This window comes from Pinus tabuliformis, chromosome 1_2 (genome assembly GCF_031772625.1).
Source record: "Pinus tabuliformis cultivar Carrire ecotype Pingquan chromosome 1_2, CPIR1, whole genome shotgun sequence".
In the NCBI taxonomy this organism is placed as follows: Eukaryota; Viridiplantae; Streptophyta; class Pinopsida; order Pinales; family Pinaceae; genus Pinus; species Pinus tabuliformis.
Genome location: NC_142298.1, coordinates 345562293 through 345580476, shown reverse-complemented (window position 1 = coordinate 345580476; position 18184 = coordinate 345562293). Strand labels below are relative to the sequence as shown.

The following is an 18184-nucleotide window of genomic DNA, read 5'->3' as shown; positions in this document are numbered from 1 at the left end:
AGATGGTTCTAAATGCGTCGACAGATAAAATTTGATGCTTCGATTAATTTATGTTAAATTAAATAAGGAAAATGACATATCAATATGTCATATTGAATTTATAGTATTGATAAGTTATGATATTAACTCATGGTATTATAAAAAAGATTATTTACAAGTTAATAATATATTAACAAAGTTGGTTAATTTTATTAAAATTTTAACAATAAACCTGAGATGAATCTCCATGATTAAGAATATTGTAACATATTTTTTAAAATATATATGTTTAAATCATTTTTTATAATTAACAACAAGCTCCATACTAGTGCCTGTGGCCTAGTTTAAATATAGCTAAGTTAAAGTAAAAGACTATGAAGATTTGACAAAATGGAAGCCTATATAAATGATGTATACATGAGAAACCAATGAGAAAACAACTCTTCAACTTTGAGCATTAAATCCAAACTAATTGAAAACCTATTTAACTTAATTTCAAATATAAATATATATGTATGGGAAATTCTTATTATTTGTATTGATTTTAGTTAAACCAAATTCTCTAAAAACATAATTTCATAATTATTGTTTTCACTAATTAAATAAAACATAATCTTTTGATAAAATTTATATTAATTAAAAATAATTAAAATTAAATTTATTTACTAATTAATTGAGTCTTAAATTTAACTATTTTTTAATTTTACAAATTACTTATTCAAAAAATTGAAATTTTGATTTAACCATATAAATATTTATTAAAAAAATAATATTTCATAGCTCTAGCTAGTACCAATGCTTTATTAACTTGGAAAAAATAATTTTCCCAGTATCATGTTGTTATTGGTTGAATATATTTAATTTGCACGTAAATGAAAATCCAAGAGGCAACGTTCAAATAAAAACTAGAAGAAAAAGTAGTAAAATTGGAAAGCAAGAGATTATAAAAAAAGGAAGTTATAATTAATTATATAATGTCAAAATCTACAATGATGTTTTATGTTTATTTGTTTTTTTAAAGATATAAATAAATATTTAAGAATAATATTTTATAACTTTAAAAAGTGCTCTTCATAAGTCATGGTCAATAAAAAAAAGTTGTCGTTTGATGACTAAAATAAGCCATAAAGGTTTTGACTAGATGTCAAAGTTAGTATTATTTCGATGTGCTTTAATTTTTTTCCTTAAATAGATTAAATCCAAATAATTTGATTTCAATAATTAAATTTATCTAAAGAACATTTGAATTTATATTTTTTTTTGCTTAAATAGTTAAATTTATTTAAAAGTAATATTATCAAGCATTATATGTGCAACTTGAATTCATATAATTTGAATAATTAATTTATTCAAATACAAATATTCTAAAAATAAATATTTGTTAGATACAATTTTGATAATAAATGGATACTATTAAATAATATTTTAACACCATAATAAATTATTTTAACATTATTATTAATTAAAATTTATATATATGATAATTATAAATTATCAAAATATTCAAGACATCCATAATGAACTTGTGATAGTCTAGTCAAAATGCTTCTAAATTGAACCCAAGTAACATAAATAGTAGTATATGACAATAAATATGAGAGTTATATACTCAATAAATCTATTTATATTAATTTCCTCAAATGAGCCATCGTGTAAGTTGATATTTGTTTTGTTGGGTGTTTTTATCGATTGCGATTTATATCAAGGAGCCCGTCCTTTGAATCTTCACTACTAGTAGTACACAATCTATAGGGAATTTGAGGGAGAGTATCCTAGGGGCTTTCTTCAAATACATGGCCTCTTCCTTTTGGAAGAAGCATGACCCAATCTTTAATGGTACACTAACGCACCACCAACCTTAATGTTTGCTATCAATATTGACTGGTCGTTAAAAACATTTAATATGACAAGATTGAGAGGGAAAGATATGTCGATCAGACTATTCATATATCTGCTCTTCAACAATTACCAGTCCAGTTGGGATTTGATATTTAGAGTATCATACACATAACTGGTCTTCAAATCTAGAGGTTAAAGTATCATACACATAACAGGATTGAGATACAATTTTTTCACTGTTATTTCACCAGCCTATGTGCATTCAACGAATACACATTTATTCATCAAAAGATTTTAAGATGCCCCTCATAATTATTACTGTGAATTTGATGTGCCTTCATTGTCCTTAAATGCAATTCATTAATATATTTGTTAGATTATTAAATTGTTAGTATAGTAGATTCTAGAACAATATAGAAATATTTAGTGATGAGACAACACAACATATACAAATACAATTAAATATTTGATGGTACAACCAAAATTACATATGTAATCATTGGAAAATAAGGGGTGAACCAACACACATGTAATATTATGATTTTTATATCGAAAAGTGTTTTCTCTGCTAGTGGCTTGGGATGGGAAAACATTGTTCATCCTAGCATCCTAGCCAATGGCTCGGGGTGGGAAAACACTGTTCATCCTAGCATCCTAGCCAATGAGAGAGAGCTTGAATTTTTCCCTTCCAACCAATTAAATTTTGTTATTTGTTTGTCTCTCCAACCAATAGAAATTTTCCATTTGTCTAGCTTGCTTTCAGCCTAGTTTTTCATACTCGTGTGTTTCTTCATCTCTCGACTAACATGTCATCCTCCCTCATACCTATTTGCAAACATTTCCCTCCCATTCATGTCTTCTGATCCTTGCCTTACATGCTTCAGACTTTATCATCGATGGTATAGAGGATCCATACTAGACTTTGAGGCTATTATTGTGTCCATACAGAAATTTGATAGTAAAAGTGAAGCTATTGAATTCTATTCTTAGCATCTGGAAAAGCATCATGGCATGCTTCTAGAGTAACGTCTTGAGATTGGTATATTGAAGAAACTTTATAGCTATCGTAATACTCTCAATGCGTTAGCTATGGAAATGCCTCCGGCACAGGCAGAAAAACTGAGGAAAATTACAGGAGTAAAACATGTCCAAAAGGATTGTAAAGTTAAAAGGTTGACAACTCACACGCCAGAGTTTTTGGGCCTTCCATCTGGAGTGTGGCCAAGTGGAGGAGGGGAAGAGAGAGCAGGGGAAGGGGTTGTGATTGGCATTATTGATACAGGGATCTACCCTCAGCATCCAATCTTTTTAGTTCACAATTCTCCACATTATGGACCTATTCCCGGCTATACAGGAAAATGCGAGGTTGACCCTAATACTAATTGGAATTTCTGTAATGGGAAGATTGTTGGTGCTCAGCATTTTGCAGCTGTTGCGATTGCAGCAAGATCATTTAACCCTGCTTATGATTTTTCTTCTCCTCTGGATGGGGATGGGCATGGAAGTCATACAACTACAACAACAAAAGGGAATTATGGAGTGCCAGTGAGGATGCATGGATACAAATTCGGGAAGGCAAGTGGCATGGCTCCTCGTGCTCGTATTGCTATCTACAAGGCCTTGTATAGGCAATTTGGAGGTTTTATTGCAGACGTGGTGGCTGCAATTGATCAGGTTGTTGAAGATGGTGTAGACATTTTGAGCCTTTTCATTGGACCAAATACTCCAAATGGTCAAAGTGCTACATTTCTCAATCCTTTTGATGTTGCCCTTCTTTTTGTTGTCAAAGCAGGAGTTTTTGTAGCACAAGCTGGAGGAAATAATGGTCCATATCCCAAAACAATGGTATTGTTTAGTCCATGGATAACTTCAGTAGCAGCTGGTGTAGATGATTGTAGCATTACGCTCTCATTGTAGGAACTGATGCAATGCTAAATTCTTCTTATGTGATATCCAGTCCATCTGACTACCAAAACCCTGAAACTTTTAACAAGACTATGATTCAGGGGAACATTCTAGTTTGTGGATATTCATACAACTTTGCATATGATGTTGCATCTATAAGATGCCTGTAAGAAACTACAAAGAGTTTAGGTGTAACTAGGTTCATTATGATTGTGGAGAATCCATCTCCTGGAGCTAAATTTGACCCAGTTCTAGTGCGAATTCCAGGAATTGTTATAAAAGAAGTATATCAAACATAGATTTTTATAGATTACTACAATATCAACAACAAGGAACCCATCAAGTCAAATCACAAGGTTTTGATCTATGTGTACCATTGTAAATGTGTTGAAGCCTCTATATCAAGGTATAAGTCCTTAGATAGCATTCTATTCTTCTAGAGGGCCAGATATTAAGGATTCTAGCTTGCAGGACACCGAGGTTTTAAAGCTAGATATTCTGGTTCCTGGTTCTCTAATATGGGCAACATGGTCTCCTAATGGCATTGATGAAGTCAATTATCAAGGAGAAGGATTTGCCATGATATCAGGGACAAGCATGGAGACACCACATATAGCTAGCATTGTAGCTTTGGTGAAGAATAATCATCTTGATTGGAGCCCTACTGCCATCAATTCAACATTACAAATAACATTAGCAGTTGTTGACCACATGGGGAAGCCCCTACAAGCACAAAATCAATCTGGAGAAGATAGTCCAATAACTCTTATTTCTGCCACACCCTTTGATTGTGGAAGTGGTGCAGTGAACCCTAAGGTTGCGCTTGATCCAGGCCTCATTTTTTATGTAGGCTATGAAGATTATGTAAGCTTTCTCTGTTCAGTTCCAGGTATTGATAGAAATGTTGTTGCATGCATTACCAATTCAACCTATGCCCTGTGAAGGAAGCCTTGTACAATGTAGAAGAGAATTGACAGGAAGTATATGAACATATTGAAGAAATGGGAAAGGGAGTTTGAGTCTGGAAGAGTGTGAAATTCTCACAATCACAATAAAATTCCTGATGTAGAGCTTGATGATGTCATCAAGTGAGTGCTCCAGGCTAAGAAGAGGTCATTGGACTAGTAGTGGGGGTTGTAACTTGTAAAGAACCCTTTACAATAGCTCTTCTACTATTCAAGACTGAAATACCCTTGGAGCGGAAGAACCTGGTGAAATGATCTTGCCTACCTGGACTGGGCATGGAGGGGAGTTGTTGTAGCTCTATGATGAACTCTGGAACTGAAGAGATGAATTGATCTTGAGGATACAAGCATGAGGGGCAATGCTCAACTCACCTTTTGCTGTCTATTCCAGCATGAGATGTAGTCATTGTATAATTCCATTTCATTTGTTTGTTGTAACTTGTTTTAGATATTTGCATTTGTCTTTGTTTCTCCATTTTCAATTTTTTATTAACTTAAAAAAATTGAAAACCATTTTTCAGAAAATACATTTCATCTTATCTTTACGTTTTTCATGATGCTGGAACGAATTTAAGGAAAACATCATCCTACAAATATTTGGAAGTGAAACTGTCTAATGCTGAAAGGGTTATCTCAAATTTTTGATGGTTTGATTTGTCACCAATTGCAGGAACTCAAGAATTTAAGGCCACAACTTTATTCTGCGGCAGAGTATTGTGAAATGTCATATCTTCATAATGAACAAAAATAGGCGTATGCCTTCTTACACTTTCTTTGTTATTGTAGCCTTTTGTGCATGGTTGGATAATGATTATGTCTTCCAGTTGAGCCTGAGTTGATAGGATTGCATCCGTGGTCTTGGAAAATAACTGATTAAGAATAGAACAATACAGTATCTTTAGATTTAGCATATTCATGAGCATTTTATAGATGGCTTTAATCAAACAATGCTTTTTCCTATGCTTTGTAACAAATAATTCTTGTAGTGACTTATGTTCTTCTTGATAGCTTTTTCCATCTATAAAATTGATGAAACAAAATCACTAGAGGCCAATATCTGAGTCAAAAAATTTGACGTGAACTCTTATTTAATTACTAAGTTATAATTCAACAATTTTTCTCAGAGAAAATTCAAACATATAGTAAATAATGTGAAGAACTATCACTCCAAGATTTTCTTCATCTTCAGTATGTTCAATAGAATTCTCTAAAAAATTAATTTGGTTGGATTTTTTTGAAAGGAGGACATGATATCAACTATAAGATGAAGCTACAGACCAAAGAATCTTCGATAGGGAGATAAAATGCTCCAAATGTTGGTTGATAAAAGGTGTCTTTTAAAACTCCTAATTACCCCACATTAATCATCAACCCATGCAAGTCCTTTTATTCCAAGAGTGTACACAATATGTGCATGCTATGAATCCAGAGAGTAATGTTTCTTAAAATGAAGTATAAACCTTTGATACAAGAGTAAACGGATGCATTTATAAAACTCAAATTGAAATTATTAGAGGAAATATGACATCTAAGCTTCAAGACTCAATCCTCTACTGAAATCGTAATCAAATCTCTCACAAACAATTCAATTAAAAATAGCCTCAACCCAGAGCATAGTAGCAATAACCAATCTCTTCTTAGCTGATTCAATCTAGATAATAATCTCTATGAAGCAATCCAAATGGAAATGATGTCAATCTGAGAGTTCAATAGCGATAACCAAACTCTTACAGCTGATTAAATCAATATGATTCACTATCTAAATAATTTACTCTGCAATAAGCGTAAATCGAATCAAACGATAATGTTGTAAAATATGTAAAGAAAATGTACTACTTCAATACAGGAAAGCTGTAAATAGCGAATAAGATAAACTCACAAAAAATGGGAAAATGATCCTACCAATCAAACTTGCGAGAATTAGAAATATATAACACAAGGAAGCAATTTAATCCACCAGAGGTCGGGCCCTTAGCCACCAGCGAACATTGCTGAGCTACTTCAGAGAATACGAATGAACAACAACATCAATTATTTATTAATCATTGAACCTAAGTAGCATTACAATATGATCGTGTTCTCCAACAGCACGATTCTGTAAATTAAAATTACAATTTGAAATAAGAGAGGTTCCTCCCCTTTCCTCCTACAAGCATTTTCTTTTATGGTCAGAAAGAGGTTAAAGATAAATGCGATCCCTCAAGATCTCCCGATCCTGAGGTATTTTCATCTTAATGTTATCTTCATACACCCTTCCTATTTCATGCCGATCCTCCTTATTCATCCTCCGACCTGTCCGCAATCGACGTGTTCCATTCTTCCTTTGTTGGTTTATGTTGTTCCATCGTTAGGGAACAACAACTGTTCCTTTCATCGTTTTTCTGCATAAAGAGGAGTAAAGTTAGTTGAGATGACTAAATCTTAAATGAGAACAGTTCATCCATTTCTTATCATAATCCATCAATATGTTAGCGTATTAAGATATGAAAGAGATAAGAAAACAAGAAAAAGGTAATGAAATTAAGAGTAAATACATACCCATTTCGTAACTCAACATACTCCCCTGCTTACGCTATTTCATGTCCTCATGAAGAGTAAGTAGTTCTTATGTAGTGCAGTTAAAGAGTAGGCTAGAGAGGGAGCGTAAAAAATTTGTCTAAAACCATGATGTTGAGCCAGGAGCACAAAGGCAGGCCCTTCCTTTCCTTTAGGCAATTTGTAGATAACCCAATAACCTTTAGGAGGATACCAAATAATGGGGCTCCGAAACTGACATCCTAACCAATAAGGTCCTTCTCTCAAAATAAGATTGCTATAGGTGACCAAATGGGCTATAGCTGCTTTAAAATTTCTGTTGTCAAATGGTTCCCTATCTCGCACGCTACTAGTGGAGACTGTCCACCTAAGCTTAGATGCAGCCAGAGATCTTTCTTGAATGGAGAGAAAATATGATACTCCATTCTGTACAATCTCCTTATGAATGGGCCCCAAAATTTTAATCACCCCTTCTCGTGTCATCAGATTCTTATGGTTGGCAAACATTTGTAAAGGGTGCTTAGGTTCACTTCTTACCCAAATATCCAATCCATGTTCTAGTCTTTGGAATGCATTATAAGCTTTAAACTATTTGAGTTGGTTAACTGCAAACGAAATAAAGGCCTGGAATTGAATATCCCCTACAAAAGGGTTCGGGTTCTTTTCCACCTCATTCTCTAATACAAAATTGTGCAGGTAAAACTCACAAAGAAGCCTTTGGACCTTTACACCATGTTTCTTGCAGCAATTAATAAAATCCTCAATTGTTCTTAATTCAATTTGTTTACCAGCTCTCATGGCTTTAATTTTCAACAACAAGTACCATTCTAACAAAAACAAGGCATAATTGGTGGTGGGATATCTACATGCTAGGACATCCATATACAGTGAGCAAATGGTGTTTTTCGGACCTATGACTCTGTCTAGTTTGAGCTTCATCTTCTCTATTTTCTCTTCTGCCTTTCTACATCTGTTGAAAGTCTCGCTCTTTGTTGCATTCATTTCCCGAAGATGTTTCTGTAGCTCTTGATATTTCTGTCGGGAAACGGTTTCTTGTTCAAGTCATTCCAACGCGAGCCAAGCTTGTGCCAATTCTTCCTGAAAATTTAGTATAATGGGGTCATTGTGTGTAATGATGTCCTTGGCTTGTATGCCCATGTGAGTGCTTATGCTATGAGAAGGGATATCTTCTGTCTATATTTCCTTATTATGGGAGGTCCAAACCGCCGTCTTAGTAGCTGCATCTACTAAATCTACATGATGTTCCTCTTGGGTGATGACTGTTTGAGTAGGTATGGGCTTAGTTTGAGTTCCTGTAGCCCTCTCTTCATATAATTATGTTTGTACGACCACATTTACTATCTCCAGGGTATTGTTCAGAACCTTTCCCATTGTGATTTCTTTTATTTTTCTTCTGAGCCTCTTGACTGTTTTTCGAAGCTTCTGGTGTTCTTTTCTTAGCTTCTTCAATTTGGCTCTATACCTTTTTGAAGGAGTAACTGTTCTACTGATAGTCTCATTAATAGCTTCTATTTCTAAAGAGCCTGGTTGTTCACCCTGGCTTTGTTCCAATAAGACCGTGTCTCCAAATTGATTATCAGCTTCCTGAATAATCTCTGTCTGTGCTTCTTCTTCTTGGTCTATGTTTTCTGCGTGTAGACCTTCATCGTTGCTTTCCACTGGGAGCGTATCAACATATTGGTTGTCTAATTCTTGAATGGTCTCTACATCTGTTTCCACTTCGCAGTTTGCATCTTTTGAGGGAGATAGAATTCTGGTATAGCCAAAATTCTCAAAACATTGGGTTTCTCCTAAGTTAATATTGAGCAGTCCTTCAGGCTGCATGTAGACATTCATGTTGTCCAGGACTTGGGCGATCTCGAAATCATGAAACAGATCATCTTGGGGGCTCATATTTTGTGTTGGGGGAGGTCCCAATTCGTTTCTATGTTCATTTTCAAAATGCCATGTTCCTTCCTTAGGTTTTGATTCAGGATTATCTTGTCCTTCTAACTCTAGCTACAAGTATTGTTCACTTACTAGGCTGGATAATTCTATGGGTTGACTAGCGTTGCCTTGAGGATTTTTAGACGCTCCCTATTTTGACCTCAACCTTATGGATCATCTACGTTTGTGGGGTAAGCTACTTGAAAGGGCAATCCTCTTTCTTTTTGGAAAAGGGTTAGGTGCTAGCAGGGCTACACCTTTTTCGAGGGCCAATCTTAGATCATCCTAGGTTGATTGTTGTTGAGCAAGGTTATAGCTAACTATTAACCTGATCAGACAATGGTGGATAACTACTATTTTTGTGCGTTGGGACCGTCTCATCCTCTCGGCAGTGTCATGCAGTAATGAATTCAACAGTGTAGGCAAATTAACAGAGCATTTTTGTTTTAAAATTGCTAAAATTTTGAGTTGTCGTGACCTTACCACATCTTTATGCCCATCACAGGTAATATAGTTCTGGACAATTCGTGTCAATTCTCCCCATGGCTCTCCAAGAGAAGATGGTTGAATGCCTTTGCCCTTCTTGATTAGCTCCTGTCCTTCGTCCGTAAAAGCCTCCACAATGTCATGTAGCTTTAATCGCTTGCCGGCCCATACTGGTCCTTCTACCAGCAACCCAGACAATTCTACTATCATAGCGTTTGTTACAGTGTTTTGCCTACCTCTTAACATGGATTGTCCATTTTGTAGATTCCGTAAGAATTCGATGGCGATTTCCTCATTAGGGGGTTGAAATCTTATCAAATATGCTATCCATCCTACATGAGCTATAATTTCCCTGGCTTCATCGAAGACAACCAGTGTTAAAGGTTCTCGACACACTATTCTTCCTCCCCTAATGCTTGAAGTTTGCAAACGATTAGTGTACGGGGAAAACACAAAAACGAACAGAGCGGAGTGATGGAACAAAAAATGGTTGTAATGGCTCTATCAGGTGATACTTTATAAACATAAATACCATTATCGAGGACTGTTATAATGGCACATGCTATGTGATCATGGGATGTCGTATTTCTTTGCAAAATCAAATGAAAAGATGATAGCGCATGCATAAGTATACTGGAGGTCCTTTCCCCCCTTCGAAATAATAGGTTGCCTACGACTGAATGAATGAAAGGATAACACACTGGCAACAAAGTATAGGGGTGATCGATTGGGTAATGAAAGTGGAAAGGTACGCATATTAATGAAAGGTTCATAAAGGATAATATTGGAGTGATGAAAACAAGGTGTGTAACGAGAATTATCAATAAGTGATAAGATGTCGTGAGGTGATGCAATAAGGAAAAAGGACATCATACGCAGGAAATAATACTTTACCATCATTATTCCACTTAAAACTGTTGTGATTGACTTTAAAAGATTAACTCATGCATAAAGGTTTAAGGTAAGTTAGGGACATAATCTCTCTATATAAAAGATAGAAACATAAGAATAGGGCATTATAATAATTATTGATGTAGAAAATAAAACTTCAATACCATCAGCAAAGCTTCTATTGCCTGCAAGTGTCCATAGCCTAGACAGAGTTGCTTTCTAACCCTTGGGAACCATGGTCCTCTATGTATAATTGGGGAAGTGCATTATGATATCCATAGTAGAGACCAATGTGCTGGCATGGTAACCAGATGAACACATTTCCATTCACTGGGAAGTAGCAAAAGTGGTTAGGTCGGCTCGTGATGAGACCTTCTGTTCCAAGGACTTTGTTTCTTGATGCATCCATTGGATCATATCCCTGGTGTGGTGGCCATAGCGGGAATGCCACTTCGCTCCTTCCTTATGATCATGGTATGTTGGCTCATGATGAGACCCCCTATCCTCCATCTGTGGAAAATAATTATAAATTTTTAGTGAATATATATATATATATATATATATATATATATATATATATATATATATATATATATATATATATATATATATATATATTTTTTTTTTTCTTTTTTATTTTTTAACACTCCCCATTTTATATATAGAGGGTGGCTCAACACTCCTTAAGAGTAGGGATGGCGAAAGAAGTTTGAACATATCAATAGAAAAAAATATACCCATAATCTTATTGATAATAAATAGAGAGAATTATACGGGACAAGGGAGAACCAGCATGGTACAGATAATCAATCAGTTTGATTTATAGTGGAAATGAGGACAGTGAAGTGATATAGATAATTGTGTCCTTTCTTTTTCGATCATCACAAAGAAATCTTGTTAAAGATGATAATATTCAAGATATTTGCCTATTCCAGTAGACTCCATACTTGTTGTCCTTAAATATGTATTGTACTTTTATGCCATAAAGAGGATCATAAAGAGTGAACTGGGATGGTCTAGGGATGATCATGCAAGGGAGAGAAAGGGTGTTCTAAAAAATACTCACAAGGTGTTGTTCCCTGAAGGGAACAACAAAAGAAAACCCACACAAAAAGTGTTCCTTATAGGGAACAACAACTATTCCATGTAGGGAACAACAGTTGTTCATTGTAGGGAACAACAAAGAAAAACACACAAAAAAAGTGTTGTTCCTTATAGGGAACAACAAATTTTCCCCATACGGAATAGCAATTGTTCCCCGTAGGGAACAACAAATGAAAAATACACGCAAAAGGTGTTTTTCCCTATAGGGAATAGTAGTTGTTCCCTGTAGGGAACAACAAAGCAAAATACATGCAAAAATTGTTGTTCCCTATAGGGAATAGCAATTGTTCCTTGTAGGGAACAACAAAGAAAACATACGCAAAAAGGTGTTGTTCCCTATAGGGAACAACAAAGAGAATACACATGAAAATTTTTGTTCCCTATAGGGAACAACGATTGTTCCCTGTAGGGAACAGCAAGGGAAATACACACGAAAATTGTTGTTCCCTATAGGGAATAGTAGTTGTTCCCTTTAGGGAACAACAAAGAAAAATGCACGCAAAAAGTGTTGTTACCTACAGGGAACAACAGTTGTTCCCTGTGGGGAACATCAAAGCAAAATACACATGAAAAGTGTTGTTCCCTATAGATAACAACAGTTGTTCCCTATAGGGAAAAACATAGAAAAATACACACGAAAAGTGTTGTTCCCTATAGGGAACAATAGCTGTTCCCTGTAGGGAAAAACAAAGGAAAATGCGCATGAAAAAGTGTTGTTTCCTATAGGGAACATCAGTTGTTCCGTGTAGGGAACATCAATGGAAAATAGGAAAACAATCATCTCTACTGTTCTAAGAAAATCCAATCAAATAGAAAGAAAATAGAAAAGCAATTTTATGTACAGGTTTAAAAAAAAAAAATTCTTCACTAGACTGGTGCTGTCGAAGAGTTGCCCTCTTCAGTGAGAATTTGTATCGTAGAATCTTCGCGTATCTATTGGAAAAAGGAATCCCTTCTAATCAGTTTGTTGTAGAGGCATACTCGATGTCCATTTGCTTTAAAAGAGTAGCCAGACCCATCAATGGTGGCTAATGTAAGGGTGCCATTATCGTGCACCTCTTATATCTCGTAGGGACCTAACCATCTATTCTAGAGTTTTCCCGGGAAATACTGGAACCTAGAATTGTACAAAAGTGCCCAGTCACCTTCATGGAATATCTTTTTCTTGATGAGGGCATCATGCCATTTTTCTCTTTGTTGTTGAATCAATGCAGTATGTTGAAGAGCTGATAGCTAGATTTCATCAAGTTCATTGATTTGATGTAGTCTAGTAACCTATGCTTCATTCAAAGCCAGCCCTACTTTTTGGGCTATCCTCAATGTCTGAATTTCAAATTCTATGGGGAAGATAGGTTCTTTGTCAAACACTAGCTGATATGGGGAGTATCTTGTGGTATTCCTCCAAGTCATGCGATATGCCCACAGGGCTTCTGGCAATCAGGTAGCCCAGTCACATCTATGCGAGGTGACTGTCTTTGTTAGAATGGCCTCGATTACTTTGTTGGTACTTTCTACCTGGCCATTTCCCTACGGATGGTATGGAGATGTGATTTTGTGAAAAATGTGATGATTTTTTAATGTAGCAACAATCTTATGGCCTACAAATTGTGGCCCTCCATCCATAATTATTTCTCTGGGCAAGCCATAACACACAAAAATTTGGAAAAGAAAATGGATTACTGTGTCCTTTGTTGCCCTTGGTAATGCTTCTGCCTCCACCCATTTAGTCACATATTTTGTTGCAACCAGTATATATGTCTTTTGATTAGATGATGGGTTTATTAGGCCAATGAAATCTAACACCCAGTGTTCAAAAGGTTCGATGAATAACTGTGGATGTAGGGGCATCTCATCAGACTGGCCAGGGTAGCCCATTCTTTGGCAGCTATCACATGCCTGGACAAATTTCTTGGCGTCCGTAAAAATGGTGGGCCAATAATAGCCCATCTGTAAGACTTTATGTCCAGTATTGTGTTCTGCAAAGTGTCCACTGCAAGGTCCATTGTGGCAAGCTTTTAGGATATTGTAGATTTCATGTTCCCTGACACACCTACGGATATGCATATTGGCTCCTATGTGAAAGATGTATCCTCCGATCCAGGAGAATCGAGTGTTGTGTTGCACTATTAATTTTCTTTCTCTGGGTGTCAAATGCTTGGGTAATTTTCCCACTGCTAGGTAATTTGCGACATCTACATACCATGATGTTTTCACGATCACAGCCAATAGGTGCTCATCAAGGAACTTGTCTTCTACTGCCACTGCGTCGTCTGTTCTTGGCACATGTGAGAGGAAGTCTGCCACTAGATTTTCCTTTCCTGGTCGATCCTTGATTATTATCTCAAATTATTGTAAAAGGATTAACCATCGTGTCACTCTTCCATTCATAATAGGTTTATTAGCTAAATATTTGATAATAGAGTGATGAGTATACAAAACCACAGGGTATCCTATTATATAGTGTCTGAATTTGTTAATAGCATAGATTATAGCTAGAAACTCTTTCTCGGTCATGGTGTAATTCAACTCAGAAGGAGTTAAATTTTTGCTGATGTAGTATATCGCATAAGGTTTCTTATCTTTCTCTTGGCCGAGAACTGCTCCAATGGCCATATCTGATGCATCGGATGAAATCTGGAATGGTAAATCCCAGTTCGGGCCCCGTAATACTGGGGCTGTTGATATTAGCCGTTTTAATTCTTTAAAGGCAATGTCACATTTTTCAGTCCATATAAAATCGATATTTCTTGTCAAAGCATATAATGGTGCAGCAATTTGGGAGAAGTTTTCTTATAAATCTTCGATAATACCCAGAAAATCCCAAAAAACTATGTACCTCTATTTGAATGCAGGGGGTAGGTATTAAGAGGATTATCTAAATTTTTGTTGGATCTACCTGAATTCCAACTGCTGAGATGTAATGACCCAGGATCAGGCCTTCGGTCATCATCATGTGGCATTTCTCGTGGCTTAAGCAGAGCCTAGTAGCAATGTATCTTTCCAAGACTTTCTCCAGTGTCTATAATGCTAGCTCGAAGTCATCTCCATAGGGTGTAAAATAGTCCATGTACACCTCAAGTCCCTCGTTTATCAAGTCTTCAAAGATGCTGAGTATGCCTCTCTGGAATGTGGCAGGTGCATTGCACAGTCCAAAAGGTAATACCCTGTAAGCAAACATCCCCCAGGTGCAGGTGAAGGTAGTCTTATCTTGGTCTTCAGGGGCAATTTGGATTTGGCTGTAGCCACTGAAGCTGTCTAGGAAAGAGAAGAATTTTTAACCTGCCAATATGTATAGAAACTGGTCGATGAATGGGAGGGGAAAATGATCTTTTTGCATTGCTTTATTAAGCTCTCTGTAATCGACACATATACACCACTTCCCATTCTTCTTAGGAACCACAACTAATGGAGAAACCCATTTGCTATTAGATATAGGATAGATGAAATTTACATCTAATAGTTTTTGTAGTTCATCTTTAACAACATCCTTTAGGTGAGGGTTTAATCTTCGTTGAGGTTGTCAAATGGGTCTCGCATCTTTCTCAGTATAGATGTGGTGCATACATAATTGGGGGTCAATCCCTTTCATATCTGGGTAATCCCAAGCGAAAGCCTCTTTATATTTTCTAAGGAGTTGGATAAGCCTCTGCTGCTGGTCATCAGTCAGGTTTTTGTTAATGTTTAGGACTTTCCCTAGCTCAATTTCAATGGGTTTGTTGTTATAAACAGTTGTTGTTGGTATTGTTTGGTCATTGATATCTTTTAAGGGATCTTCTTCAATTTCGTTATCCAGGGTTGCTTCAATCATGTGACATTTTAGATTAGATACAGTAGCTGGGTGGTTAATGTAAGTGTTAATAATGTCATCTTCTGTTTGATTCATAAATTCAAGAGCATCTAGTATAGTCGGTGATCGAATACTTTCGATTAAATATGTTACAGGTTGTTTCCTAGTTTTTATTATAGTTAGGCTTGGCTGAGTTGGAGGATATGAAGCTAGGTTCTTCACATTACTTCCTCTTTCTATAGTCATACTGCTTGTTCGACAGCTTATATAAGAATCTACGATTGCTAACCAAGGTCTTCCTAATATTAGAGGATGTCCATCTAGCTGGTTTCTAGGATTAATAATCAAGAAATCTGCTAGGTATTCCCAAGAATCTACAGACACCATTACATCCTGTAATGTCCCTTCTGGTTTGACAACTAATCGGTCAGCAAGTTCCAACAAGGTCATAGTTGGATCTAAGGCTGTGATGCCAAGTCTTTGACAGGTTGTTGTTGTGAGAATATTAATGGTTGCCCCTAGATCGACTAATGCATTGGGAAAGGAACATCCATTTATTTGTACTATGACTATAGGGTTTCCTGGGTCCTCATATTTCACTGGTGTTTCTCTGCCTGATAATAAATCAAACAAAGTTTCGACTACATGGACAGTTGGTGTTGCTTTTATTTTCCTCATAGGCTTTTTGGTACACAATTCCTTAATGGTTTTTGCATAGATTGGAATGTCCTGAATAGCTTGGAGGAGGGGTATTTTTACACAAAGATTTTTTAATTCTCCCAGGAGATTGAAATCGAGATATTCGATTGGGCGAGGTATAATCAATCTTTCTGGGAATGGTGGAGAAGAGGTAATAGTTTGTTCGTGGATTTTCTATTTAACTGTATTCTCCCTTTGAGATGTTTTTTCTACAGGTAGTGGTTCTTCCATTTGTATATTTTTATCCTCCTTTGACTCGATTATTCATCTAGACCTCAATTTGAATTCATTACATTCTCTCAAATCAGTTTCTGGATCTAGCCCTTCAATAATTTGTACTGACTGGACTGGTCTATTGTTGGGATTCGGGTTGGGCTGGGCTGGGAGCTATGGTCGTAAATTGGGTTGAGGATTTTGCTGCAACGTGTAAGGTGCTGGTAGCATAGGTTGAGGCAGGGGGATTGTTCCTACTGGCTGATTTGTAGGTCTTTTCCAGCTTCACTGCTAGTTTTGGTTTTGTGAAGTGGAGGGGGACCATTGAGATGGATATGGATTGTTCTGCCAGAATGGTGGAAAGTAAGAGGAATTTGGCCAACTATTGTCTAGATTTGATTGATTGGACCAAGGTGGCATAGAAAATGCTTGTGGTGACCAATTAGGAAAAGGTGGCTAGTTTTGCCATGTAGCTCCTGTGTATTGCTGAGAATTATATTGTGGGGGCTGAAAGAATGAAGATGGGTCAGTAGGCATACCTGTTTGTCGTGCTTGCCATTGGCGATGCTAATCTAACAGGTAGACTGGTTATGTTTCTTCCTCTGCCTCTTTGAAGACCGCTTTTAACCTTGGGAGCGATGGGCAATTGTTAAGTTATGGTATGTTCTATGCTTATAACAGTTTACTTCTTTTTCTTATTATATTCCACCGATTAGCAATCACATGTACATAAAGTAAAGTGCAGATAGAACATTAAACGATCGACATAAAACAAGCCAAGACAAGAGACACAAGATGTGGCGGCTAGCCAGGGACAAACCCCACAATGTGTGGGGAAACCCTTTGATCAAATCTTCTTTTATCTTTAATAATTCAGCAGAGAGAAATTGTATAATAAATCTGATTCATATCAGCAGTAGCAAACCCTAGATCAGTAGCATCAACATTAACGGCTTCATTATCAAACTAGGGAAAACCATATCTCACAAACCGACCGTTGGATTGACTTCATTCCACCACCAAAAGTTTCGGCTTCCAGAGGAGGTTTAGATGAACCTACAGCACAGTTCGGATGAGGAGATCTTCTAGGCCACGGAAGTCAATCTTTACTTCTGCAATTGCAGCTTCAGTTTCAGTAGTTTCCGGCTTCAAACTAGGGCAGTCGATATCTTGCAAACCGTTCGTCGGATTGACTTCATTCCACAACCAAAAGTTGTGGCTTTCAAAGGAAGTTCAGATGAACCTACAGCACAGTTCAGATGAGGATATCTTCTAGGCCACGCAATTCAATCTTTACTTCTGCAGTAGCAGCTTCAGTTTCAGCAGTTTCCGGCTTCAAACTAGGGCAGTCGATATCTTGCAAACCGTTCGTCGGATTGACTTCATTCCACCACCAAAAGTTGCGGCTTTCAAAGGAGGTTCAGATGAACCTACATCGCAGTTCCAAAGAGGAGATCTTCTAGGCCACGCAAGTCAATCTTTACTTCTGCAGTTGCTGCTTCAAACAGCTTCCGGCTTCACATGTGTGAGAGAGAGAGACCCATTTCAGCGCAGTAGAGAAGAGACTCATATCTGCGCAGTAGAGAGAGAGAGATGTGATGAGATGAGTGAGTCCAAATGAGGAAAATTTCTCTTATATTTATACACAACATTGGTGGGTGAATAGATGCGACTGTTGGGCTTCTGAGCCTACATGAGTTGTAGGTCGGCTTGATAATAATTCCATAATCAAAATAAATTCATATCTCTATGAATACTTATCGGAATCGGATGATCTTTATATCAATCCTACACCTCTCGATGAGAGGAATCTAATAAAAATATTATCAGCCAT

The 18184-nt window shown here is 36.5% G+C and overlaps 2 pseudogenes; both read left to right on the top strand.

Annotated features, from left to right (window-relative positions):
* The window catches only part of LOC149205788 (subtilisin-like protease SBT2.6), a 59201-nt pseudogene extending 54536 nt beyond the window's left edge, over positions 1 to 4665 (top strand).
* Positions 4666 to 5265: 600 nt separating this feature from the next.
* LOC149205787 (uncharacterized) overlaps positions 5266 to 18184 on the top strand; it is a 70528-nt pseudogene continuing 57609 nt past the window's right edge.